At 46.3% G+C, this 27872-nt stretch overlaps 1 protein-coding gene across 1 annotated transcript in view; it reads left to right on the top strand.

The window, feature by feature from the left end:
• The window catches only part of B3GALT5 (beta-1,3-galactosyltransferase 5), a 41733-nt gene continuing 14403 nt past the window's right edge, over window positions 543-27872 (top strand). Inside the window, 2 exon segments of the mRNA XM_021070992.1 lie at window positions 543-845; window positions 27316-27474. The gene's annotated coding sequence lies outside the window, so the exon portion shown is untranslated.

The raw sequence follows: 27872 nt of genomic DNA on the forward strand, positions 1-27872 counted from the left end.
GCTCTTGGGTGTCCCCAGGTTGGGAGCCTCTTCGGCCGCTCTGTCGACCTTTCTCCTCTACTGTCCCTTCCTGAAGCCCCTTGGATGGGCGAGGGGCTCCCTCCAGCCCTCCTAACTGCAGCCTTTTCTCCTTTGCTCTTGGCCTGGGGTTCCTTTCAGCCATGCGGCTGGCCTCCTATGGGTTTGACCAGATTTTTCTTTGCTTCCAAAGGGAGTGAACCTGTATCCGAAGAGGCAAAGTGAAGGGGTGGGTGAGGGGATTTACAGAGGTTTTTGACCATGTATGTGGCCTTCGTTGAAAACCAGAATTGGAATGAGATGTATTTAAAGAAACCCATCACCAGAATATTTATTATTACATTTTGATCTAATTTGGAACATTTTCCCATAGGCTTGATAGAAGAAAAAGAGCCAGAAGTCTTTGGAGAACACGATGGGTAAAGGAAATAGATGACCCTCCATTCATTCCGTCGGGAAGCGAGAAGGCGTTTGAACACTGGGCCCACATGCCTGGGTTCATATCCCAGCTCGGTCAGGTACTTGTTCCGTGACCTTGGCAAGTCACTTAACTTCTCTATGCCTCAATTTCCTAATTGAAATCAGAGATAATAGGAATACGTATTTCACTGGGGGTGCTTAGGAGGATGAAAGGGTTCCATAGCTATAAATTTTTACCACTGTACCAGGATAAGTACTAGCAGAGTTGTCCCTGTTACTGTTATTTGCCTGTTTGCCAAAGCACTTAACCATGTTGTATAAAATCGTTTCAGATCAAGAATGAGGGATGAGGAGTTCCCATCGTGGAGCACTGGAAATGAATCCGACTAGGAACCATGCAGTTGCAGGTTCGATCCCTGGCCTTGATCAGTGGTTAGGGATCCAGGGTTGCTGGGAGCTGTGGTGTAGGTTGCAGATGAGGCTTGGATCTGGCGTGGCTGTGGCTGTGGCTGTGGCTGGCAGCTGTAGCTCTGATTCGACTGCTAGCCTGGGAATCTCTATATGCTGCAAAAAAAGCAAAAAAAAAAAAAAAAAAAAGGAATGAGGTATGAAGATTGCCCCCAAATGTACCCAAACTGTTTTGAGCAATGGCAGAATTGCTGGGACAAAATGACTAATGTTAGGGCCACAGTACTTAATTCGATGTTTCAGTTTTGGCCGCTACCCCTTTTATTTTTAACTTCTGATTCTCTGTAACTATTGAAGCCATTCCTGGGCGTTACAGTTAAATTTTCAACTCAGTCTATTGTGTGTCTAACTCTTCCTACTTCATGTATTAGTTTTTTAAAGGTGTTTTGCTCTCAGGTTGTTTGTTTTCTGAACTCGGCAGGTTCCCTTTTTAATCTCATTCCTTTGCTTTGTCCTTTCTTTTCCTTTATTTTTTACTTTTTTGCCATGCCCATGGTGTGCCAAAGTTCCCTGGCCATGGATCAAACCCGGGCCACAGCAGTGACAACACTGGATCCCTAACCCACTGAGCCACCGGGAAACTCCATCTCGTGTCCTTTCTTGTTGCAGTGATTTCATGTTCTTAGTTTCTTATAGCAGGAGATCATTTATTGTAAAAACTTTTTTGGGGGGTAGCTTAGGGTGTGGTCAACATTTTTAAAGCCTGAAGTGCATAGTATTACACAGACAGCATTAAAAATCATAGTTTAGGAGTTACTGTTGTGGATCGGGGGTAACCAACCCGACTAGTATCCATGAGGACTCGGGTTCAATCCCTGGCCTTGCTCAGTGGGTTAAGGATCTGGCATTGCCTTGAGCTGTGGTGTAGGTCGAAGACATGGCTTGGATCCCATGTGGCTGTGGCTGTGGTTGTGGCGTAGGCCAGCAGCTGTGGCTCCAATTCAACCCCTACTTTGGAAACCTCCATATGCTGTGGGTGCAGCCCTAAAAAAAAAAAAAAAAGCCAAAAATAAAGATAAAAATCATAGTTCGGAGTTCCCGTTATGGGGCAGTGGAAACGAATCCCACTAGGAACCATGAGGTTGCGGGTTCGATCCCTGGCCTCGCTCAGTGGTTTAAGGATCCAGTGTTGCCGTGAGCTGTGGTATAGGCCAAAGATGAGGCTCGGATCCTGAGTTGCTGTGGCTGTGGTGTAGGCTGGCGGCTACAGCTCTGATTCGACCCCTTGCCTGGGAATCTCCATATGCCGCGGTGCAGCCCTAAAAGAACAAAAGACAAAAGACAAAAAAAAAAAGAAAAAAAAAAAGAAAAAAAAAAACCAAAAAAAAAGCCAAACCAAAAAAATCGTAGTTAAAAGTCCTCATTACTCCCGTTTCTGATGAAGTGTTCCAAATCAGAACACTAGGGATGGAGAAATAAACATCCAGAGATAGTTCTCTGGTGTTTGCTGAGCATCACCAGGACGTGTGTGAGAGCTTTTCATCTACTTCTGGGAGGGTATTGGCTTCTGCACTTTGCTTCTCTTTTTTTTCTGTTGTAATTATGTATATTTGCTCTGCCATTAAAAAAAAAAAAATTATGGGCGTACCTTCAGCATATGTAAGTTCCTGGGCTGTTGTGGCAGCATGGGATCCTTAACGCACTGTATTGGGCCAAGGATCAAACCCATGCATCCAGAGCAACTCAGCTGTGGCAGTCAGATTCCTAACCCACTGCACCACAGAGGGAACTCCTCCTCTGCCTTTCTTTTTCTTTCCTTTTTTTTTTTTTTTTTTTTTTTGTCTTTTTAGAGCCACACCTGGGCATATGGAGGTTCCCAGGCTAGGGGTCTAATCGGAGCTGTAGCCGCCAGCCTACACGAGAGCCACAGCAATGCAGGATCCAAGCCACGTCTGCCACCTACACCACAGCTCACGGCTACACTGGATCCTTAACCCACTGAGCAAGGCCAGGGATTGAACCAGCGTCCTCATGGATGCTAGTCGGGTTTGTTTCTGCTGAGCCATTTCGGGAACGCCCTGCCATTTCTTTCTTATGTCAAGTGTATTTAACAGGGGCAGGTTCAGCTGTACCTTCAGCTGTAATGTGAGGGACTTGTCCCTGCTTGTGTCTGTCCTTGTGTGAAATGGGTTTTCTTCTCTGAGCTTCACCTTGTGTCCCAGATAGCATGTTTTATCTGCTTTTCTGTTGCCTGAGATGAAGGAGGTGGTGTGCCTGGAATTGGGGGTAATTAGGATTTTATGACAGTTGCATTTAGTCTCTATTTGTTTTTCCTGTGATTCTAACTTACTTGGAAAGTTCTTGGGATGTCACAGTGTGACAACAACATTCTCGTACCTTCCTGTCTCCTTTTGCACACACGTGTGATTTCCCTTTAGTGTGCATTTCTAGAAAAGAGTAACTGGGCAAAAGGGCACGTTATCTCCATCCTTCCCTAGATGCTTAAGAATGCTTTCCAGGATGGCTGTACTAATTTATATCTCCACCTGCAGTGTACAATTTCTGTTTCTGCACAGCTTCATCAACACTTAGAATTATCGGACCTGTAAAGTTTTGTTAATTTGGTGGCTATGAAACAGTATCTCTGTTTGAACATGCATTTGCCTGATTCTAGTAAAGTGTCTTTTTATATATATGTATGTATAATTTTATAGATATATGTATATATAAATCATTTTTTGTGAGTTGTTTGTTTATGTCTTTTGCTTATGTTACATTTTGGGGTGTCTTTTAAAAACTGATTTAGAAATTTTTAGAAGAGATTCTAGAGCTTTCATTTCAGTAATACACATTGCAAATGTCTGCTACTATCTATAAATCTATGGCTTATATTTTTACATTTTTTGACCAGTATTTTTTCATTCTTAATTTAGTGAAGTTGGCCAAATTTTCACTTCTGGTTTGTGCTTTTTTTCTGCCTTAAGAAAAATTTCCCGGAGGAGTTCCCATCGTGGCACAGTGGAAACGATTCCAACTAGGAACCATGAGGTTGCGGGTTTGATCCCCGGCCTCGCTCAGTGTGTTAAGGATCTGGCATTGCTGTGGACTGTGGTGTGGGTTGCAGACTCGGCTCGGATCCTGTGTTGCTGTGGCTGTGGTGTAGGCCGACAGCTGTAGCTCTGATTAGACCCCTAGCCTGGGAACTCTATATGCCACAGGTGTGGCCCTAAAAAGCAAAAAAAAAAAAAAAAAAAAAAAAGGAAAAATTTCCCTAGTTTAAGGTTTTAAGGATAATCTCATATATTTTCTTCTAAAAGTCTTCAAGTCTTGACGTTCCTGCTGTGGTGCAATGAGTTAAGAATTTGACTGCAGTGGCTCAGATTGCTGCAGAGGTGAGGGTTTGAACCCTGGCCTGGTGCAGTGGGTTAAAAATCTGGCGTTACTACAGCTGTGGCTGGGGTTTGATCCCTGGCCCAGAAGCTTCCACATGCCCTAAGTGAGGCCATTAAAAAAAAAAAGTCTTCAAGTTTTGCTTTTCATGTTTAGGTTTTAATCCTTGTTGGGTTTCCTTTTGGGATGTTGTGAGCTAGGGATTCAAATTGGATTTTTCCGAACAATAATTCACAAATAGTGATCCTTTCCCTCGTGATTTGTAATACTATTTCTGTGCATAGAGATGTAGATTTCTGGGCTGTATATTCTGTTTTATTGGTTGTCTTGATCTGCTCAGGCTGCCATAGTAACAATGCCATAGCTTGGGGTAGTTTAGATGACAGAAATTTATTTTCTCATAATTCTGGAGGCTGGAAGTGGGAGATCAGGGTGTCAGCAGAGTTGGGCTCTCATGAGAACCTTGTCCCTGTGTTGCAGATGGCAGCCTTCTGGCTGTGTCCTTATAGGGAAGGGACAGTGTCCCTTCCTCTTCTCCTTTTTTTTTTTTTTTTTTTTTTTGTCTTTTTTTGCCATTTCTTGGGCCGCTCTCGCAGCATATGGAGGTTCCCAGGCTAGGGGTCTAATCGGAGCTGTCAGCCTACACGAGAGCCACAGCAACGCAGGATCCTAGCCACGTCTGCAACCTACACCACAGCTCACGGCAATGCCTGATCCCCAACCCACTGAGCAAGGCCAGAGATCGAACCTGCAACCTCATGGTTCCTAGTCAGATTCGTTAACCGCTGTGCCACGACGGGAACTCCCCTTCCTCTTCTTATAAGGTCATGAACTGGATTAGAACCTAATATTAAGACCTCATTTATCCTTAATTATCTCCTAAAAGCCCTGTCTCCAAATATACTCACATTGGGGTTAGAGCTTTTTTGAGGGGAAACAATGCAGTCCATAACTTTGGTCTGTGTGTCTACACCTCGCAAATGCCTCATTGACTTAATTAGTATGGCTTTACCCTAAGTCATAATAAACTGACCAAGTTTTCCTACTTTGTTTTTCTTTATAATGTATTTAGCTATTTGGGGCCTTTTATTCTACATATGAATTTTAGGTTCCCTTGTCAAGTTTAGTTCAAAAATCTGTGGGTCTGCTTCTAGGGTGTCTGCTCTGTTTTGTCATGGTTTTGTGGTTTTGCTTGTTTCTGCCCAAATACCAGAGTGCTTTCATTGCTTTCTTTATAGCATTTTGCTTTGATAGGGTAAGTTTCCTCATCTTGTTCTTTTAAGCCCTCTTTCCAGATCTTTTAGCTACAGGGAGAAATGGCATCATACTTATGATATAGCATCTTTCTATCTATGAACATGGTATGTCTGTATATAGCTCATGTCTTTTTGTTTTATTTATTTTATTGCTATTTGTGGAATTGTTCATTAAATGTTCTTTAATAACATTTTATAATATGCCAGTCTGGTACATCTTTAGTTAGATTTAGCTTTTGATACCTTCCTTATTTTTTTTTTTTCCTTTTTTGGTGCACCCACATTATATGGAAGTTCCCAGGCCAGGGGTTGAATCTGAGCCACAGCTGTGACCTACACCGCAGCTGTGGCAATGCCATACACTTAATCCACTGCTTGGGCCAGGGATCCAACCCGTGCTGCCACAGAAATGCCAGATCCTTTAGGCATTGTGCCACAGCAGGAATTTCCTTTATAGTTTTTTTTTTAATTGAAGTATAGTTAATTTACAATGTTGTATTAGTTTCAAGTGTACAGCAAAGTGATTCATATATATATATGTATACATATATATTCACACACACACACATATACTCTTTTTCAGATTTTTTTTTTTGGCTGCACCTGTGGCATGCGGAAGTTCTCAGGCCAGGGATAAAACCTACATTGCAGTTGCAGTCTGTGCTAAAGCTGTGGCAGCAATGCCAGATCCTTAACCCACCATGCCACAGGGAACTTCCTCAGATTTTTTTCCATTGGAGGTTTTTACAAGACCTTGAGTGTAGTTTCCTGTCCTTCCTTGTAGTTTTTAATACCCTTGTGAATGAGATTTTTGTTAATTTTGGAGCTGCTTTAAAAAATATTTATTTTGAAATAATTCTAGACTAACATTAAAGTTGCAAAATTGTATAGAGTGTTCCTAGAAATCTTTCACCCAGATTTTCCTTTACTTGGTTGTGTAAAATGTTAACACTAATAGTTCAGTTATTGAGATCAGGAAATTAACATTGACACAGTTTTGTGTTTTTTTTTTTTTTTTTTTTTGGCCATGCCAGTGGCATGCAAAAGTTCACAGGTCAGGGAATGAACCCAAGCCACAACAATAGCCAGAGCCACTGCAGTGACAATGCCGAATTCTTAACCACTAGGCCATCAGGGAACTCCTACATGGTACTCTTAATTAATCTTCAGATCTTATTTGAACTTTGCCATTTTTCTTGCTAATTTCATTTTCTGGTCCAGGATCTCAGCAAATCCCATCTTGTATTTGCGTGTTTTGTCTCCTGAATCACCTTCAATCTGTAATAGTTCCTTAGATTTCCTTTGTCTTTCAGGAACTTGGTATTTTAGGAGAGTCCCAGGCAGTTATTTTGTAGAATGTTCCTCAGTTTGGATTTGCCTGATAGTTTCTTTGGATTAGATTGAAGTTATGCATTTTTTTTTTTTGTCTTTTGTCTTTTTTTTTGTTGTTGTTGTTGTTGTTGCTATTTCTTGGGCCGCTCCCACGGCATGTGGAGGTTCCCAGGCTAGGGGTTGAATCGGAACTGTAGCCACTGGCCTACGCCAGAGCCACAGCAACGCGGGATCCGAGCCGCGTCTGCAACCTACACCACAGCTCACGGCAATGCCGGATCATTAACCCACTGAGCAAGGGCAGGGACCGAACCCGCAACCTCATGGTTCCTAGTCGGATTCGTTAACCACTGTGCCACGACGGGAACTCCGCATTTTTTAACTGTAATAACACAGACGCTTGATAAATTTGATATGTTTTTCCCTTCCTTCCTTCTTTCCTTTCTTCCTTCCTTTCTTTCCTCCCTCCCTCCCTTACTTCTTCCTTCTTCTTCCCTTTCTTTCCTCTCTCCCTCCCTCCCTTCCCTCCTTTCTTTCTTCCTTCCTTTGGCTGCACCTTCAGCATGCAGAAGTTCCTGGACCAAGGACTCAACCTCAGTCACAGCAGTGACAAAGCCAAATCCTTAACTGCTAGGCCACCAGGGAACTCTTTAATTTTTTTATCTGTTACATTTCCTCATCAGTTATAACAGTTTATGTCCCCCCCCCCTTTTTTTTGGCTGCACCTGTGGCATGTGGCATTTCTTTGGGCCAGGGATGGAACTCATGCCACAGCAGTGACTCGAACTGCCATAGTGACAATGGCAGATCTTTAACCTGTTGAGCCACAAGGGAACTCTGGTTATAATAGTTTATGTGTAGATTCTCTTGGATGTTTTCCATAGAAAATTGTACATTTTGGTTACTTGTGTCTTCCTAGCATGGAGGAGGACTCTAAACTTTTGAAGTTAGGCACAGTCAGCTTGATATTCCAGCTCTCTCTGCTCTGCTTGTGTAAGCACATATTGATAGGAACATATCAAAAGGTCAAAATACCATAAAATAATAAATCAGCACATGAAGGACAGCTGCCTGCAAATGTAGCCTGGATCAGCAGTGGCCTTGGCCTATGTGACAATAAACTTTATAGTGTTTAGACCTGATATGGGGTTGTTTGTTAGTGTGGTATAATCTGGACTATTTGGTTTGATACAGTATTTTCTGTAAATAAGAATAGCTTAGTTTCTTTTTCTTTCTTTGTTTTTTAGGGCTGTACTTGTGGCATTTGGGAGTTCCCAGACTGATTCAGAGATGTAGCTATTGGCCATAGCAACATGGGATCTGAGCCGTGTCTGCAACCTACACCACTGCTCATGGCAATGCTGGATCCTTATCCCATGGAGTGAGGCCAGGGATCAACCCCCTCCCCCCCATCCTCATGGATACTTTGTTACCACCGAGCCACAACTGAACTCCTCCCTCCAGCATTTTGAAGATAACATTCCATCATCCACTGACTTATATCATCAGTCATGAGACACTTCTGTCAGTCTCATCATCAGGATTTCATGGACAATTTGCCTTTCTCTCTGATGGCTTGTTAAGATTTTTCTCCTTATCCTTCTTGTTCTGCAGTTCCCCTACAGTGTGTTGAGATGTGGATTTCAATTTATTTATGATGCTGAGCGCCGTTTCGACTTGAGAATTCCTATCTTCAATTCTAGGAAAGTTTCAGCTGATATTTCTTCTTTGCTCTTCCCTCAGTTCTTTTCTTCAGGAACTCTTGGGAAGAGTAAGTTGACCCTTCTAACCTATCTGCCACATCACTTTTGTCCTTCTGATAAGTCCTGGTTGTTATTGGAGACACTTATCTCTGGGGAAAGAGAATAATTCTCCTTTCAGTAGGGGTCTGTCTTTCTCTGTGGCAAGTGGGAAGGCAAGACTGGAGGTTTAACCTCACTTTACTCTAGAGGGTCATTTTCCTCATGCTTCGTACTTACACTTCTGTTCACATTTCTCCACCTTGGGAAGGGGGACAGGTAAGACTTTTATGAATTTCAGTTCCTCACCTTTTCCCGTTTTCATCTGCTCATTAAAGATACATGTAAACTTCTGGTCTTTTCAGTGTTTTTCGCAGACTGCCACTTTCAAGGAAGATGCCAAGAGGTGGGCCCCTTCCCTGGGGTGTTGTTTGCATATTTTTGGCCAATTTGAACTTATTGTTTCTTTTCGGTGTGGAAAAAGTACAGAAAGAAATGTTCAGTACACATTTAAGCAATAACAATTGCTAATATTCTTCAACCCATCTGCAGCGGGTCAGAATGGGTGTGCAGTGACCCTGTTTTGTATGAAGCCTGGCACCATGCCAGGTGATGGGACTCTTTGGAAAGAAACAGGTACCCATTATATTTGGACATGGAATTAAGGAATCAAGAGTTCTGAGTAATGAGGCAACTAAATGGTGGAGAGATGGCTTTACTAAGGTGGAGGAGGAGATGGGAGATGGGTGGCCAATATTCCACAGACACAGCCTTTCAGGACGGCCTCACGACTCACTAACTCTCAAAGAGTCATGAGTTTGCTGGAGAAACCATAAATAACTAAATTGGACTTTTTGGATAAACTTCTTTGATTTTCTCAAGGACAAAATGCCCCAATTCCCTCTTTGCTCGTTATTAACTAACCTGTTTACCCCTCAAAAAAAGGTGCAAGTAAGACTCGTTACCCCCAGACTGAAGTTTTTTCTCCCTGTTCTCACTGTCTTGTAAATCTTGTTTTTCGCTCCTGTTCTGAGAATCAGTTTACAAGCTGACTCCTACGGAAGATCATTTGTAAGGAAGATAACCCAACTGCATGCGATAAAACTGCAGTTTTATCTGAATTACTCTTTGACAGATATACCCTTCCCATTTTAGACTTCAAGTGCAGCACTTATGTGAGTATCACCCACACGCTTTTTCAGTTTCCTGTTTTGCTGAGGCTGACACGCTCTTCACACTTGTCTAATTGTAGCTCCTTCTTGGGTCATCTTTATCACCTGTGGCCAGGTAGTCTTGTCTTGTTACTCCATCAGCTAAAACGGAGACGCTTTTTCAGGCTAAGGAAAACCTATCATCCCAAACACCATGTGGGAGATTTGAATGGTTAGAGAAGACGATTTCGGAGGTAAGAAAGGCATTTTGCTAAGGGTTGGTTACTCAGATTCATGGGGCCTGATGGTACTTTCCTGCTGACTCACCCCACTCCTGCTGTAACCCCACTCAGTCAGTCTTTTCTTTACTTGTTTGAGTTTGTTATTCTGTGGGGTCTGTTTCTCATACACGGTGCAAAGATCAAAGAAGTTTGGTCAACCCTGCCTATGAATCGTCTTTTGAGATTCACGTTGCGTGTGTACTTTGTGAAGTCTCGAAAATGTCGTGCCGTAAAGAAGCCTGTTTAATTTCGTTCAATCCAGTGTGGTTCCCCAACTTGCACTTCCAGCTGTCTCCCACCCCAACCCCGCTGCCCCAGAGATACCCCATCTGCTTGATGTCTGGCAGGGCCCCAGAGTGGGAAAACTTGCCCTACGCCAGCAGAAAGGACTCCATATTCCCACTCGTTCTGATTACGGCTCCCCTTCAGCTGTTGAGTCTCTGCTTTCTTCTTGTTTTTCTTTGTTAAGTTTTATAGGGGTATAATATCGATGGCATATATTTTATGCATAGAATTTATAATTCATTGATTCTCAAATTTTCAGAATTAATTTATGCAAAGTATATATAAATGGACCACGGTAGCCACAATTCCATGACATCTTGTACATTCACAGTGTTTTGCAACCAGCCCTACTGTCTAGAGGCAGGACATTTTTATTGTCCTGAAAGGAAATCCTGTTCATTATCAGTCACTTCTCCCCTGTAGTCCCTGGTCCTTGACAGCCACCCTTCCACCTTCTGTCTTTATGGGTTTGGCCATTTGAGGGATCTCATATAAGGAGAATCATACAGTATTTGTCCTTGTAGGGCTGGCTAACTTCCCTTAGCATCGTGTCTTCACGTTTTCTCCATGTTGTGTGTGTGCGTGTGAGAATTTCTTTCCTTTTCAAGGCCAAGTATTATTCCATCGTGTGTCTATGCTGCATTGTTTATCCATCCATCCGTCTATCAGTGGATGCTTGGATTGCTTACACCATTTGGCTGTTGTGCAAAATGCTGATATAAATGTAGGTGTGCAAATATTTGTGCAAGTCTTTGCTTTTGTTTCTTTGGGGTTTATACTAGGAGAATTACTGGATCGAATGGTATTTCTAGGTTTTATTTTTTGGGGAACCACCATACTGTTTTTCACAGTGCCGCATCCTTTTACAGTCCCTGTAGCAGGACCCAGGGTGGGTTCTCATTTCTTTACATACTTGCCAGCACTCACTAATTTAAAAAATATGTGTCTTGTAATAGCCGTCCTGGTAGGTATAAAGTAGCGTCTCAGTATGGTTTTGATTTGCACTTCCCTAATGATTAGTGATGCTGAGCATCTTTTCATGAGTTTGTTGGCCATCTGAGTATCTTCTCTGGAGAGATGTCTATTCAAGTCCTGTGCCCATTTTAACATTGGGGTTTTGTTTGTTTTTTGTTGTTTGTTTGTTTGTTTGTTTTGTCTTTCTGCCATTTCTAGGGCCACTCCCACGGCATATGGAGATTCCCAGGCTAGGGGTCTAATGAGAGCCGTAGCCACCGGCCTACGCCAGAGCCACAGCAACCCGGGATCCGAGCCGCGTCTGCAGCCTACACCACAGCTCTCGGCAATGCCGGATCCTTAACCCACTGAGCAAGGCCGGGGATGGAACCCACAACCTCATGGTTCCTAGTCGGATTCGTTAACCACTGAGCCATGACAGGAACTCCAAGGGGTGTTTGTTTTTTGCTGATGAGCCCCTCCCTGTTCACAGGTAAGATGCACCTACTGTCGTGGACTTTACTTTTGGGAAAGATGTTGGCGGGCATTTCTCTCTTCCCGTTGCGGTTTCCCATCCGTTATCAGTTAGTACTGTCCTTGCTTGTCCTATTTCTCAGGCTTGACCCAGAAGCTCCATTCCTTCCCACTCCTTCCCACGTCCCTTGCTTTGGACTTTTGTCTCTTTAGCTGTTGTTTTCCTTGGATGGAGCGCTTTGCTTAAGCCAGCGGTCCCCTGTGGCCTTCTTTTCCTTCCTAAGGAGTGTCATCTGCTGCCTGATTTGAGCCACGATTCCTCCACCGAAGCTGCGTTCTGGAAGGTCACGAGCCTCCGGCTCCACAGGTTTTGGTAGGATTGACCTGATGGTGACCTCTTCCGTCTTTAGGCCCCTTTGGTCCCTGGGCCCCTTCCCTGTGACCCTGAGATGGGGAGTGAGCCGTGGGGCTGAGGACTGTGGACCTCTGCTTTGCTGTAGATGCTAGCTGTGACCATTGGCGCGCTCTAGGACCCAGGCTGGTGACCTCACTTGGTGGGGGTCCCCTCGGTGGAGGAGAACACTGGCTCCTGCTGGGAGATGTGTGGTGAGCACCGAGTGAGTCATCCCCTGAGACATGCTCAGCACAGGAGCAGACACGCAGCAAGTGTTAGTTTTTAGCCACCGTTGGAGTGGTGCAGTTGGCCCTCTGTCTCTGTGGCTTCTGCATCCTCGACGTCAACCAACCATGGATAGAACGTATTTGGGGGAAAAAGATGGCAGAATGTTGCAAAAAGTGAAACCTGAAGTTTTCCTAGCATTTACATTGTATTTAAAACTATTTACATATCATTTACATCGTGCTAGGTAGGATATGTAATCTAGAGGTGATTTAAATTATACGGGAGGATGTGCCTAGGTTATATGCAAATACCATGCCACTTCATATAAGAGACGTAAGCATCTGAGGATCCTGTCATCTGCAGGGGTCCTGGAATCAGTCCTCCGTGGATACTGAGGGATGACAGTAATCTGGTTTTTCTCTTATGTGTCCAGTTGGTCCCTTTTCACCTCCGTGTCCCCCCCTCCTGACTCTTGTTTTCTAAATTCTCTTCTTTGCTCTTCTTTGTTCTCTTCTTACACGTTCTATCCCTCTTGCCATTTCTTTTTTCTTTTCTTTTTGTCTTTTTTTTTTTAGGGCTACGCCCACAGCACATGGAGGTTCCCAGGCTAGGCGTCTAATTGGAGCTACAGCTGCTGGCCTACACCACAGCCACAACAACACTGGATCCGAGCCGCATCTGCGACCTACACCACAGCTCACGGCAATGCCGGATCCTCAACCCACTGAGCGAGGGCAGGGATCGAACCCGCAACCTCAACGTTCCCAGTCAGACTCGTTTCCTCTGCGCCATGACGGGAACTCCCACTCTTGCCATTTCAACGTCTGCCTTTCTGCAGGCAGGGCCTCGCCAGGTCACCTCTGTGGTAGGAGGCATCTTGTAGCATGAGGCCATGCTGTCTGGACTTATTTGGGGGAGGAAATTTTGACCCTTGTCAAGTCAATCCATGTCAGCTGCCCCCTCATCCGCTCTTACACGGCTGTGTCAGCTCCACTTCAAGTCGGGAAGAATTTGCCCTTTCACCAATTTCTAGGAATTGTATTGTTTTGAAGATGAAATCACAAATGTCGTCTTGCATGGCGGACCTGGTTGGGCAACATTAAGTGATTATGTGCTGAGCAGATGGGAGACGGGGGTGGTAGGGCTTTACGAATCAAACCAACGTCATGCAAGTCTTAGGAATGGTTTAGAATAATGCCTGAGTGCTTATTAATTCCTGGTCACTGTGAAGTACTTACTGGACTTGCACAAAAACTTTAAGAGGTAGTTGGTATTATCTTTTCCTTTCACAAGTTTTCCATTTTGAGTTTATAGAGAAAACCATCTTAAGAAGATAAATATTCCTGGAATCTCACTACTAGAGAGTGGCTGATTTAAGATTTGACCCAGTTAGTTCTCTTGGGTTCCAAACATAGACCTCTACACATTTTGATTGTCTTCTATATGTATCATTTCCCATTTTATTTTTTCCTTCCCCCTGTTTCTAAATTTATTGGCTATTTCAAAGAGAGGATGTGTGCATATTTATCAATCATATCTTATTGTAATGTTTGAATTAATTCAATCTTCTTTCGAATTTTATTATTCCTGCTCTTGTCTCTAATATTTGTCTGTTTTCTAAAGTCTTTGAGAGCTTAATCCTTTTCTTTCTTTTTATTTTTTTGCTTGTTTTTTTTTTTTTTAGGGCTGCACCCATGACATATGGAGGTTCCCAGGCTAGGGATCGAATCGGAGCTATAGCTGCCAGCATACACCACAGCCACAGCAACGCAGGATCTGAGCCGTGTCTACCACCTACACCACAGCTCACGGCAACGCCGGGTCCTTAACCCACTGAGCCAAGGATCGAACCCTCAACCTCATGGTTCCTAGTTGGATTTATTTCTGCCGCACCACAATGGGAACTCCATCTTTCTTTCCTTTAATAATGGAAATACTTCGGGCTATGCCCCTGAAAGCAACTTTGAACACATTTTCAGGAATCTTACCCAGTGTTCTCGTTTGTTTTGTTTTATAAGTAATCTGTTATTACACCTTTAATTTCTCCTTTGCACCTCATAATTAATTTTTCTTTTTTAAAAGTACAGTTTACAATGTTGTGGCAATTTCTGTTGTGCAGCAAAGTGACCCAGTCATATGCATAATTCCCTTTCTTATATTATCTTCCATCATGGTCTATCCCAAAAGACTGGGTAGAGTTCCCTGTGCTGTACAGCAGGACCTCACTGCTTATCCATTCTTTTTTTTTTTTTTCTTTTTGCCTTTTCTAGGGCCACTCCCACGGCATATGGAGGTTCCCAGGCTAGGGGTCGAATTGGAGCTGTGGCCGCCAGCCTATACCAGAGCCACAGCAACGCGGGATCCGAGCCGCGTCTGCAACCCACACCACAGCTCACGGCAACACCGGATCCTTGACCCACTGAGCGAGGCCAGGAATCGAACCTGCCACCTCACGGTTCCTAGTCAGATTCGTTAGCCACTGCACCACGATGGGGACTCCTGCTTATCCATTCTAAATGAACAGTTTGCGTCTGTTAACCCCAGACTCCCCATCCATCACACTCCTTCTGATTTTCTTAATTTCTAAGTGGTTGGCTTCTTGATGATCTTGTCAAACTCAGTGTCAATTCCTGGTAATAAAACTAGCAATCAAGCTGTATCCTGGGGATGCTGGCCTGTTGTGTTCCTCTTAAGCCTGACCAGAGTTACTCTGTCATCCAGAAGTACATGTCGCTGTACTCATGGACCTGCTGGTTTAAAATGAAAAAGAGCAGGATTTGAAAACCGTCCTTATAACACCCTAATTTTAGTCTACATTTGAGTTCTTGCTTCTCCAACCGATATACTTCATTTCTCTTATTATTAAAACAAAATCTATATTCTCAACAAAATCCTGAAGGCACACTTCCAGCTTTGGTGTTTAGAGGCAAATGGTCCCGCCTGTTCTGTAACAGCCAGATACGAGTGAAAAAAAGGAAGCGGTGTTAAGGGGAACAGGAAGACGCGCTCACAAACCCATCGATGTTTGCCAATTTTCATAAGCGTTTAAAAAGTGTCATATTTTCACGGTAATCATTTCACAGTAAAACCTGTGGTTTCCTGGTCAAAGTCATCTTAAATGAAAGCCGTGAGCTTTCGACCAGGTTTGGAGTGAAGGGACTGAAGGAGCTGGAGGCAGAATCTGTAAGAAACCCGCGTGTCCGAGGGAAATTTCCTGAACGTCTGGCTCTTGGTTCTGCTCACTCCCTCTGCACACATTAGCCGCCCCCCGACGCCCCCGGCTGTGACGCACCGAGGGCTGCTTGAGAATCCGTGACTTTGGTCCCTGAGACGTCTCTCTCACATGCTTCTGGCTTCCTCCACCCATTCACGGCATCTCTGCTGGTTGGCACACGACGCCCAGGGAGAGGCACCAAGAAGGGACCAGGATTTGACGAGGGAATGATGACCTGTGAATGTTTTCTTTTTACATTTCAGGAAAGGCAGTTTCCGTAGATTTGCTGAAAAGCGCTGCTTACCTAGAGGGGGTCGGAGGAGAGAGGGCAGTGCCTGCGACCTAAGGCGAGGCAGGAAAACAGATGATGTGGGACAGCTGTTTTCGATGCTTGCATGTTGTAACCATCCGTCAACTCTTTGGTAGCAGTTCCTGCCTCTAGAGTTTTCTTTGCACAGACGTAAGAATCTAGTGGGGAACAATTATGGAAAATACATTTTTCCTTTCAAAATATTCATGGGGAGAGGAGGAAGCCTGTTCCGTTAGATCTAAAGGCAGGGTGCCTGGTGCACGGAAACCCGGCTCGTACCACTGTGGTGTTTGCTGCCTAGCAAAGTTCGCACAAGGCACATTGCAGATAATCAGGTAATAACTGCTTTGAGCGATCGATTCATGTATTCATTTAGGAAATGCGTAAGTGTTCTGGGGCTGACCTGACAAGGTACCATGGATCGAGTGGCTTAAACAACAGAAATGTCTTGTCTCACAGATTTGAAAGCTGGAAGTCCAACACCAAGGAGTCGGCAGGGCTGGTCTGAGGCCTGTGAGGGGGAGTCCGCTCCAGGCTTCTCCTTAGCTTCCGGTCAGTTTAATGACATTTTTTTTCCCTCTTTTTGGCTTCCCTGGGGCATATGGAGTTCTGGGGCCAGGGATCAGATCCAAGCTGCAGTAGTGACCTATACAGTGGCAGCAAAGCCTGATTCTTAACCCACTGTGCTGGGCCAGGGATTGAACCTGAGTCCCAGCAATTCAGAGATGTTGCCGATCTCGTTGCGCCACAGTGGGAACTCCTGATGACAGTTTTATTTATTTATTTTTTTTAATGTTTTTGTCTTTTTAGGGCTGTACCCACAACCTATGGAGATTCCCAGGTTAGGGGTCGAATTGGAGCTGTAGCCACTGGCCTACGCCACAGCCACAGCTATAGCAAGGTCAGATCCCAGCCACGTCTGCAGCCTATACCACAGCTCATGGCAATGCCAGATCCTTAACCCACTGAGTGAGCCTGGGGATCGAACCTGCGTCCTCATGGATGATAGATTTGTTCCCACTGAGCCACGATGGGAACTCCTGACGACAGTTTTTGATGTTCCTCGGCTCATGGAAGTGTCACCCAGCCCAGGTCTCTGACTTCAGCTTCACGTGGTGTCTGTGTCCAAATGTCCCCTTTTTATAAGGACGCCAGTCATATTGGATTGGGGCCACCCTGCTCCTGTCTGACCTCATCTTAAATTAATTACCCCTGCGGTGTCCCTGCTTCCTACTAAGGTGACATTCTGAGGTCCTTTGAGGGTTAGGCCTTCAGCATATGGATTTGAAGGGAACACAGTTCAACCGCGTCACGGTGCGTATTTGTTTACACAGCCCGTGACTGTTTACTGAGCATCTCTTACAATGAAAAGTACATTGCGAGGCATTGGGAGGTAAACAAATGTGAATGACACAGTGCCTGTCCCAAGCCACTTACTAGAGTAGGAGACAGACGTATGAACAAATAACTATAATTGGGCAGGGCCGGGGTCAAGGTGTGTCAAGGGATTGGGGTGGCACCGGGGAGATGTCAGGGAAACTGCTCTGAAGGGGCAGAGTCTGAGCTGGATCTGAAGGATTAAGACGAGATCGCTTGGGAGACCATGGGCGGCCTGGCCGAAGAGTAGCAGGGCGGTCTGGGACAGAAGGGCCACTCACGGGACTTTAAACCGTCTTGCGATGGGAGCATAGGCTGCTTGGTGGAGGAGATGTGATGCCATGGAAGTCTTTTTTTAAATTGAAGGGTAGTGGGTTTACAACATTGTGTTAGTTTTAGATGTACAGCAAAGTGATTCAGTTATAATGTGTGTATAATAGGTGTATATATATTCTTTTTCAGACTCTTTTCCATTTTGGTGATTGCCGTTTTGAATGCCGTTTCTCATGCTATATCATAGGCCCTTGTTGTTTATCTATTTTATATATAGTCGTGTGCATCCATGAATCTCCTGCTCTTAATTTATGCCTCCTTCCTCCTCCCCCCTTTGGTAACTCTAAGTTTGTTTTCTGCATCTGTGAGTCTACTTCTGTTTTATAATTGTGTTCATTTGTATCATTTTTTAGATTCCGTATAAATGATGTCACATGAGACTTGTTTTTTTCTGACTTCCTTCACTTAGTATAATAATCTTTAAGTCTCGTCATGTTGCTGCAAATGGCATGATTTCATTCTTTTTTATGACTGAGTAATATTCCATCGCCACTGGAAAGTCATAAGTGCAGGAATGGTACTACTGGACTGTGGTTTGGAGAAGTTTTGGTTAACGGCATAGAGGCTGGGAGTGGAGGTGATTAAGTCTACGTTCTCAAGATAAAACAGTGAAAATGGGCACGGATCTGATACTTATGTCACTGAGTAGATCCTAAGGCCCTTCAGCCTGAAAGGAAGAGGTATTGGAGATGTCTGTGGGTGTCCATTGGCATTTGGATTTGGAGTTGGGCAAAGCATGTGACATGTGCAAGGACAGGATGGAGTGAGGGATGATTTTGTGTGTCATCATGAGAGCGGATAAGGGGGACTGCGTCTGTACGAAGAGAGGGTCAGTGGCACACCTGAACTTGATGGGCTGATAAGGATGAAGAGCCAACAAAGGCGAGTCAGAGTGAAAATTCAGAGCAATCAGGGGAGAAGCAGATGAGCATAGCATAGAAGCCAAGGACAGTTACCAGAAGAAACACCCAAGCTCACAAGTAGGTCCTGGAAGCCGAAGCCTGCATAGAGCCAATGTGCCCTGTGGCTCAGTCTTGATCTTGAATCTTTCCCAGTCTCATCTGATCTGTATGAAAATGTCATCAGTTGAATATCCATGAGGCAATTAGGATCTTTACAGAAACCTTGCAAAGAGCATCTAAGACGATTCCATTCATAGTGCCCCACAAATTTCTAAATTCTCTCTACTCCATCCCTGTGATCTGCCACCTTCCAAGTTACCTTTCCTCAGAGGGGACTTCCTCTGAGCTCTTTTTTTTTTTTTTTTTTTTTTTGTCTTTTTTTTGCTATTTCTTGGGCCGCTCCTGCGGCATATGGAGGTTCCCAGGCTAGGGGTCCAATCGGAGCTGTAGCCACCGGCCTACACCAGAGCCACAGCAACGCGGGATCCGAGCCGCGTCTGCAACCTACACCACAGCTCACGGCAACGTCGGATCGTTAACCCACTGAGCAAGGGCAGGGACCGAACCGCAACCTCATGGTTCCTAGTCGGATTCGTTAACCACTGCGCCACGACGGGAACTCCCCTCTGAGCTCTTCAAAAGCCTCTCCAATCCAGCCCTTGGAAGCCCTTTCTGTCACCCCAGCACCTCTTATCTCCTATGTTGATTCTACTCTCTTCTCCTAGTAACTCTGCATTTCTCAGCTATTCCCTCATCCATGACCCTGATTCCTGTGCAAGGAACGAGCTGGTAAAGACTGCATTCTTGGCAGAGCAGGAAAGAAGAATAAGCTGTCACTGCTTTTCTGCTAATTCTTCCCAACTCAAAGCAGACTGTTGGTGGAGTGCTTTCAGATAAGCGATGGGAGTAGAAGCAGGTTGCGGTGGTTGAAGATTAAGTAATTGATGGATAAACTGTACAAAGTGATGACTCCAGGCTATTTATGCCAGAAGCTTGACTTGAAAGGGAAAGAAAGTAAGAGGCTGCTGACCAGAAGATATCAGGTTATTGAGATAAGGCCTTTTAAACATTTTTTGGAGGGAATTTTGGTTTTGCAATCACAGTTCCAGCAGAAATTCACGTAGGCTGTGGCTGTCATCGGAAGAGAAAAATAAGTGCCATTTGCTCTGCTTGTCATTAACCTGTTTTGTTATTGGAACTGAAGAGGAAGGAATTCAGAGTCTCCTCAGGCTGCAAGCCTGGGTCCCAGAATGTGGGCGATTTCTACGAAACAGAATTAAACATTAGGAGGACAGGGTGAGGCGTGAATGTGGATCCACCTGGAGAGGAGGGCTGAGCGGATCGATGGGGCTTATTGACGCCGGGGAAGCATCCTAGGCTCCACCCAGATGATTCATTCAGCAACTATTCGTGCATCTCTTCCTGTTTCCTTCCCACGGTGCCAGGCCTTGGCATTCCTGGGGCTTCTGGGGATCTAGCAAGGCAGGTATACTATCCCATTGTTCCTTTGCTAATTAATTTATGACCCAAAGATTCCCGGTGGCAAGTGGCCATTGAGCTGTCCTGTTTAAAAGGCTGCGTGATTTGGGTCTGGGAACCCAAATTCATTGAGAAGGGGAGGGGGGTGCAGACAGGTGGCTTCATCCATTGCATGAAGACCATGAGGGTTGGCCTTGAGTCCCTGTCTTATACCCTGGCCCCGGGGTGATAAAGGAATCCTAGAATGCACGTGTAAGTCAGCATCCCTGTGTCACCACTGCGGCAGGGTGATCCAAGGTCAAAAATCTGGGGAAAGGTCAGTTTAAATTAGTGAATGCTTCTGGGCACTGGCATTCGCTTTCTTTGCTTCTGCACTTGCACAACGCCTGGAAATACAAGACAGCCCACAGAATCCTGCCATGGAAGTGTCTCGAGGAGGCCTGCGCTGTGGTCTGGAAACGAGTTATTTGTAATTGGCTCACTATTTATACACATGTGGGGCAGTTGTGAAATTTGTTTCTAGGGTGTTGTGTGGAAATTGGCTTTCTTAAGAAGACTAAACAGATGTTTGCCCAATCTTTCCTTCTAGTGTCTAATTCTCCTCAAATGTCTACTGTTTTACTCTTCATGGCTCATACTTAGACATGAAAATCTGGGTTGAGCAGTCTTGGAAGCTTGAGTGAAATCTTGAGGCAACTGTATCGGTGGGTGTTTGAATCATAAAAGGGGGCCTTAACCCTCTCCCACCAGGGAGTTTCTAGGCTAAGTGTCATGACCTTAAAAATCTTATCCAGACCCTCTGGCACGGGGTGCTCCTTCAGGCCGGGCCAAGGGATCCTGCACCCAACAGCAGAAGTCATGAGCTTTTCTGTATTTCTTTTTCTTTCTTTTTTCTTTTTTAGGGCTGCACCTGTGGCATATGGAGGTTCCCAAGCTAGGAGTCAGATCGGAGCCGCAGCTGCCTGCCTATACCACAGCCACAGCAACGGCAGATCCGAGCCACATCTGTGACCTATGCTGCAACTTGCAGCAATGCCAGATCTTTAACCCACCGAGTGAGGCCAGGGATTGAACTTGCATCCTCACAGAGACTATGTCGGGTCCTTAACCTGCTGAGCCACAGTGGGAACAGTGGTTTTCTCTATTTCTACTAGAAAAACAAAGCTCCTTTCCTGCATTGCTAGAACCTGACCACTTTCTTAGAGACGATCAGCGAGGAAGGACTGGCTGGAGGAAGTGATGCGATCACTGGGTAGGAAAACTCAGGCAGGAGGTGTTCTTTGCCTCGAGGTAAAACACACTCACTTGTTATAACAGCATCTGCCATGACGTCAGAATGTCCTACCATCCCTCCTGCAATGAAATCCAAGCCTGAAACAGCCCGTGTCCAAAGAACATTCCAGCAGAAGACAAACGATAGTAATTGCAGTCCCCATCGGTAGCCTGAAGGGTGGACTGGTGGATGTTAGGATTCAGCTTTTCGCTTGATGCTTGGAGATTTCTGTGGTTGTCCTCTCTCGGGCTTGAGAGGTCGCTGTGAGTGATGAAATCAGGGGAGAGAAGGTCTTCCCACAGTTAGAGAAGTGGCAGGTGGAGGGCGACCTGCGTGTGACCAGGGAGAGCCGGCTATGCGAGTCGGGGGCTGGCTGCAGAGTTTTAGCCGATTCTGAAAGAGCCACTTCTGCTAGGTAGAAAAATCATGTGTGATTTTGAATTTTGCGTCTGGACAGCCATGGTTTATTACTATGGGTGCATTATTATTAGTATTTTTAGGGCCACACCTGCGGCATAGAGAAGTGCCCAGGCTCGGGGTCGAATCAGAGCTTCAGCGGGCAGCCTACACCACAGCAACGCCAGATCCGAGCTGCATCTTCGACCTACACCACAGCTCGTGGCAACGCCAGATCTTTCACCCACTGAGTGTGGCCAGGGATCGAACCCGTGTCCCCATGGATACCAGTCGGGTTCCTAACCCACTGAGCCCCAGCAGGATCTCCTCTTTTTAAGTTTTAAAGTTTTTGGAAGTGTAGGTGATTTACAGTGTTGTGATAGCATCGGCTGTGCAACACAGCAGTTCCGTTATACGTGTTGTGTGTGCACGGGTTTCAGAATGAAGAGTCTCGTCTCTCCTCTGCCTTCTTCCAAGAGGCACATACTGGAAATGGTGCCCCGTGTGTGCCATTCAGTCCCCATCTGTCTTCTCTGCAGTTTTTTATTCCCCTTCCTGCTACAGCGGCTGGACTCAGCTTCTGAACGCTCCTAAAAGCATCCCACACCTCCCCTCTCATGTCCCAGCAGCCTCCGTGGTGTGAACAGCAGGGGGTGAAACCCCGATTCGACTGTTTTCTTCTTCCATGGAAATAAGCGAGGTTCGGTTTCTTCTGAGAAATAAATGAAGTCGTTTGCCGTGTGCATGGAGCAAAAATACCCAACGCGCCCAACCGCTTTGCGGGTGAGCTCATCCTCAGATGCTGTGTCAACCAAGCGTTTGTCTTCATGTAAGAAACTGTTTTCAGGTTGCAAAGAAGCAGAATTTGACTTCTGGAGCCCTGGGTGGCTTCTTCTCATTCAGATCTTTTCTTTGGGCTTCTTTGTGTCAAATGCTGTGAGTCAGCGGACGTGACAGTGGTGGAAAATACAGGCCGTGGTCCCTGCTCTGTGCTTCTGGAATGATCCACCGGTGGGAAAGGTGGGTGGTTGCCCAAGGTTTGCACAAAGAAATGATAAAATCTGATTCATGAAGCTGTTAAGTACCATGCAGTGGGTGGCATGAATAATAAGGAAAGGAATGAGCCCTAAGGGGTGAGGTCGAGTGGAAGTGGGGGCGGGGGGAGGCTTGGAAAAGTCGCAGAAGGAAGGCCTTTTGCTCTGGAAGGAAGGAGCATGCTCAAGGACCTGGAAGGGAACAAGTGTGGCTTGAGGGTGGAGGTGGGGGGAGGTCAGATGGAACAGAAAATGCAGGACGTGGGCTGATTATAGGAGCTTGGCGGATGGGTGGCTGGCCATCTTAAAGGGCGGCTGAACTTGTTTGTCACAAACTGAAACTTCAGGCCATAAAGACTTAGGATGGGAGTTCCTGTCGTGGCGCAGTGGAAACACATCCGACTAGGAACCATGAGGTTGCGGGTTCGATCCCTGGCCTTGCTCCATGGGTTAAGGATCTGGCATTGCTGTGAGCTGTGGTGTAGGTCGCAGACATGGCTCAGATCTGGTGTTGCTGTGGCTGTGGTGGAGGCTGGCAGCTGCAGCTCCGATTGGACCCCTAGCCTGGGAACCTCCGTATGCCACGGGGGCGGCTCTAAAAAGTAAAAAACAAACAAACAAAAAAAGGGTTAGGATGCATTACCCACAGCACAGATGCAGCCTACTGTGTCCATTGCCCCTTGTTTGGGGTGCTTCATAACAGCTGGAATCTGGGTAGGCCATATTTCCAGAATGATCCCTAAAATACCTTCCGCAAGCTCAAAAGTCACTGATTCTGAGACTACTGATCATTGATATGAATCTCTGGCTCTGTTTGCTCCATCACTTGGTTGGGCTGGAGCAGCCATACTCAAAATAAGAGAGAGGGGTTCCGTTGTGGCTCAGCACGGGTTAAGAACCTGACTAGTATCCACCAGGATGTGGGTTCCATCCCTGGCCTCACTCAGTGGGTTAAGGATCCTGCGTTGCCATAAGCTGTGGTGTAGGTTGCAGACACAACTTGGATCTGGTGTGGTTGTGTGGCGTAGGCGGCAGCTGCAGCTCCAATTCCATCCCTAGCCTAGAACTTCCATCTGCTGCAGGTGCGGCCCTTCAAAGACACCATGACAATGAAAGCTAAGCGAGAGATTTCTCAGTTGTATCAGGGAAGGGCAGAGAGGCCCCATGGACCCCAGAGACGCAGCAGTCCAGAAAGCCTAGAAAAACCCTCAACACCCACCCCCTAAGCTCCTCGAGACTGTGCCAAGCTGCCCTGCACTGTCTTGGGCCTCACCTCCAAGCGTTCCTTCTGCACACCCCCTGTTTCCACCCCTACCCCCCAGCCCTTCTGGATCCCTGCCTTCACCATGGGCCTCCCCGGAGCATCTGTCCTGACCACGTGCCTTCATCCTCTGTGCTGTCAAAGAAAAGCCAGAGCTGGACCACAGATAAAATGCCAAGACCAGATTTTATTCCAGAACCACGGCGATAAGGGAAATGTGGCCTTGTCACAGCCAGGCTCAGCTCTGAATACAAGCCTAGAAAAGTGGGAATTCACAGCTGAGCAAGTTGGGGGACCCATGGGTGGGGCGTGAATTTTACTGCGAGGGAATATGGGTGGGGGAGAGGAGCCTGGATCAACTGAACTTGCAGGATTCCTGCTGAAGGCAGGCTAGAGGATGCGATACCAAGCCTGGGGGTGAGGCATTTGACCAGATATTGAGGGCGGGGGTTTCTGGCTGACATTGGCTGACGTGGGGTCCAAGGTCAAGGCCTCACTGAGAAAGGGGGTTGAGAGGAAGTTTGGTCCAGGCAGGGCCCATCAGACTCACACGCCTCCTTGCTGTGTCGTGTCTACTCATCCTGTGGGTGTGCGAGCCCCTCAAAGGTTTATTTATCGTCTTCCTCCTTGAGCCCTGTGCCCCTGGACCCTGCCTGCCTTGAGCAGGCTCAGGGAGGCCGGGAAGGAGTCTGGGAAGAGGGCGTGGTGCTCTCGCCTTCCTGACGGTGAGGGAACAGCTTTTCCAATGGGAGGGTCCTGTCTTAGCCGGGTGGCCTCCAAAGAAGAGCCCGGGACGGCCCTGAGGCCATGCCAGTGGGGACACTTAACCCATGCAACTTCCAGCATCCTGAAGGGTGACTGGGATTTTCGTACACAGTTCTTGTTGAGCAGATGAGGGAATGTGAAAAGCAGAGAAAGAAGCCATTCTTCGTGGGGATGGGACATCCGAAGTCCCTTCTCAGCAAAAAGACGGCTCCAGGCAAAAAGCAAAAAAAAAAAACCCCAAAAACCTTCCTAGAGCAACTGAAAATGCAGGGGTGACCTCCCCCAGTGCCTCAGACACCCTCGGGGCCGTCCTTCCTCTCCTGGAATCACTGCCGTTGTTCACCTTGCAGTGTGACCCTCAGCTCAGGTGTGTGAGCAGGTCCACCCGCGGCGAGGGGCCCTGAGCGCCAGAGCAGGACTTGTGAGGGAGGTCTGACAGGATGGGACAAAGGGACATTCTTAGTTTCACGGAACTTCCACTGAAATTGAGCCCTTCCCTTTGCCATGAATGTGGGCTCCTTATTCGTTCCCGAGGCTGGTGGTAACCAAGTGCCATGAGCTTAGCAGCGCTGGGGTAGAGGGGTGAGCATAGCTGCCTTCCAAGGACCAAGAACTGAAGGCTTAGGACCAGATGAGGTTGGGTGGCAGGGCCAGAGACGGACGAGTGTCTGTCGATACCTATTTTCTCCCAGCTCTGGAGGCTGGAAGTTCGAGGTCAAGGTGTGGGCAGAGTTGGTTCCTGGGAGGGCTTGGGGGAGCATCAGTTCCAGGCTCTGCCCCGCTTCTGGTGGTTGCCGGCAATGCTGGACATTCCTTGGCTTGGAAGAGCATCCTCCCGGTCTGTGCCTCTGTCATTACATGGCGTTCGCCTTGACTGCCTGTCCATGTCCAGTGTCCCCTTGGAATAAGGACACGGTCATGACTGGATCAGGGCCCCCTGTGACGGGCCTCTCTATTTCTTGCTAAGGACTGTTGACACACATAGTTATCCATCATACCGCAAGAGCTGCGTTGCTCCACTGCTTCAGGTGCTGGCGCTCAGCTTCCGCCACTGGACAGGGCTGGACACCAGGTGCGAGCTGAGGGCTTGGTCCAGCCTGGGTCTGGGGCACCTGTAGGGAGCTTCACTCCACACTGGCTCTGACCACATCATGCCCACGGGGGTCTTCAAAGGGGCCAGCCTAGAGTTATACGGCCGACCTGGGACATACGAAAATGCAGGGTTCTGGGCTCCAGACCTGCTTTATCCGAGTCTGTGTGGGATGGAAACCGTTTTTAAACATTGTTACTTTGTGGAAGTATATTGATTTGCAATGTTGTATTAATTTCTACTCTTAGCAAAGTAGTTTAGTTGCATATACACATACACATAGATTCTTTTTCAAATTCTTTTCCATGATGGATAATGACCGGATGCTGACGCTAGTTCCCTGTGCTCTACTGTAGGGCCCTGTTGTTAACCGTATTCCATATACCCCATTTGCACCTGCTGAACCCAAACGCCCGTCCTTCCCCCCGACCCCCGGCAACCACAGGTCTGTTCTCTACATCTGTGAGTCTGTTTCTGTTTCCTAGACAAGTCTCCTTGTGTCATATTTTCGATTCCACATACAAGTGATATCATACAGTGTTTGTCTTTCTCTGTCTGATGTACTTCACTTCGTATGAGAATCTCTCTATCCATCCACGTTGCTGCCAATGGCATTCTTTTGTTCTTTTTAAGGGACGGGGCCTTGGGACTTTCGTTTTTATCTGGCCTCCTTGGAGATTCTTCCACCTCCTGAGTTTGAGAGCCTCTGGGTTGTTCAGGCTGCCTGTTTATTCTGCACTGCCCACAAAGCCACGCTGTCCTGCAACGGCCTGTGGGAGAGCGAGAGTCTTCTCAGGTGCGTGAAGACAGCTCTGGGGCAGGTGTCCTAACGGTGGAACCCAGCCTCCTGAACTGCCCGCCACACTCCGAGAGTCCCTGGGTTTGGAATTCCTACCCGCTCCCACCTGTCCCATCACACTGTCCTTCCAAAACAAGCTCAAACACCACACCCCTCATGGGGCCCATCCAGCGGGCTGAGTTGGTTAGTTCTGGAAAGTTCCATCAGCGTTCCGTTTCTTTTATGGTGAATGTATTTGGAACAAATTTTAACAACAAAATTTTGAGGATCTCATTTGCCATCAAAATAACCAACCCTTTCTTCATGTCATTCGGTCACTTTCTTTTCTTGCAGGCATCTCTGTTCTCTTATTCAGCATAACATTCTGAAAACAGGACACTGGGTTGAAAACTGATGAGTTCCCTCCTTGTTAGTTTCTTTAACCCTCAGCCCCTCAACCCTGTAATGTGACGATAACTGACTTATGAGCCTCCCGTGTCTCCTTAAAAACTCTGGGTGCGTCCTGATCCATTCGGCCAGAAAGCCTCTCGGATATTTGCTCACTGTTATTATTGTCAACAGGTGAATTACATGGTAGGGATCTGTCTTGATGGTTCCCATTTTACAGATGTGAAAAGTGAGGCTGGGGATTCATGTCTTGCAGGCAGGTGGTGCATCAGCACTATGGCAGATGCTCCAGCAGGTGGTGAAGAGCTGCTGGCAAGGCATGAATGATTTGAAGGACTCCTTTCTTTTCGTTTTTTTCCTTATAGGGCTTCCCAAGGAAGAGAATGATTTTTAGGTAAACCAACCAAGCCCAAACCTGATAACACCGAACGTCACATGCTGACAGCTCTTTGGAAAACCTTTCCCCTTGGAATCTACACTTTGACTGAGCTTTCAAACCAGAAGTTCATCTTACCCAGGAAAGAGTGAGTAATTTGCTTTCTTTCTCTTATTTTATTTTATTTTTTAAATTTTATTTTACCTTACCTTAACTTATCTTATCCTATCCTATTCTGTTTTTCTTTTTATGGCTGCACCTGGCATCATATGGTAGTTCCCAGGCTAGGGGTCAAATCAGAGCTGCAGCCACAGCAACGCCACATCTGAGCCTCATCTGTGACCCGCGCTGCAGCTTGTGGCAATGCCAGATCCTTAACCCGCTGAGTGAGGCCGGGGATTGACGCCCCATCCTCACAGACACTATGTCAGGTTCTTAACCTACTGAGCCACAATGCGTATAATTTGCTTTCTTAATGTTATAATGCTGACATGGATGATCCTGGATTTGTCAGGAATAAGATAATGAGCAAAAGATGAACGAACC

This window comes from Sus scrofa, chromosome 13, assembly GCF_000003025.6.
Source record: "Sus scrofa isolate TJ Tabasco breed Duroc chromosome 13, Sscrofa11.1, whole genome shotgun sequence".
Classification (NCBI taxonomy): Eukaryota; Metazoa; Chordata; class Mammalia; order Artiodactyla; family Suidae; genus Sus; species Sus scrofa.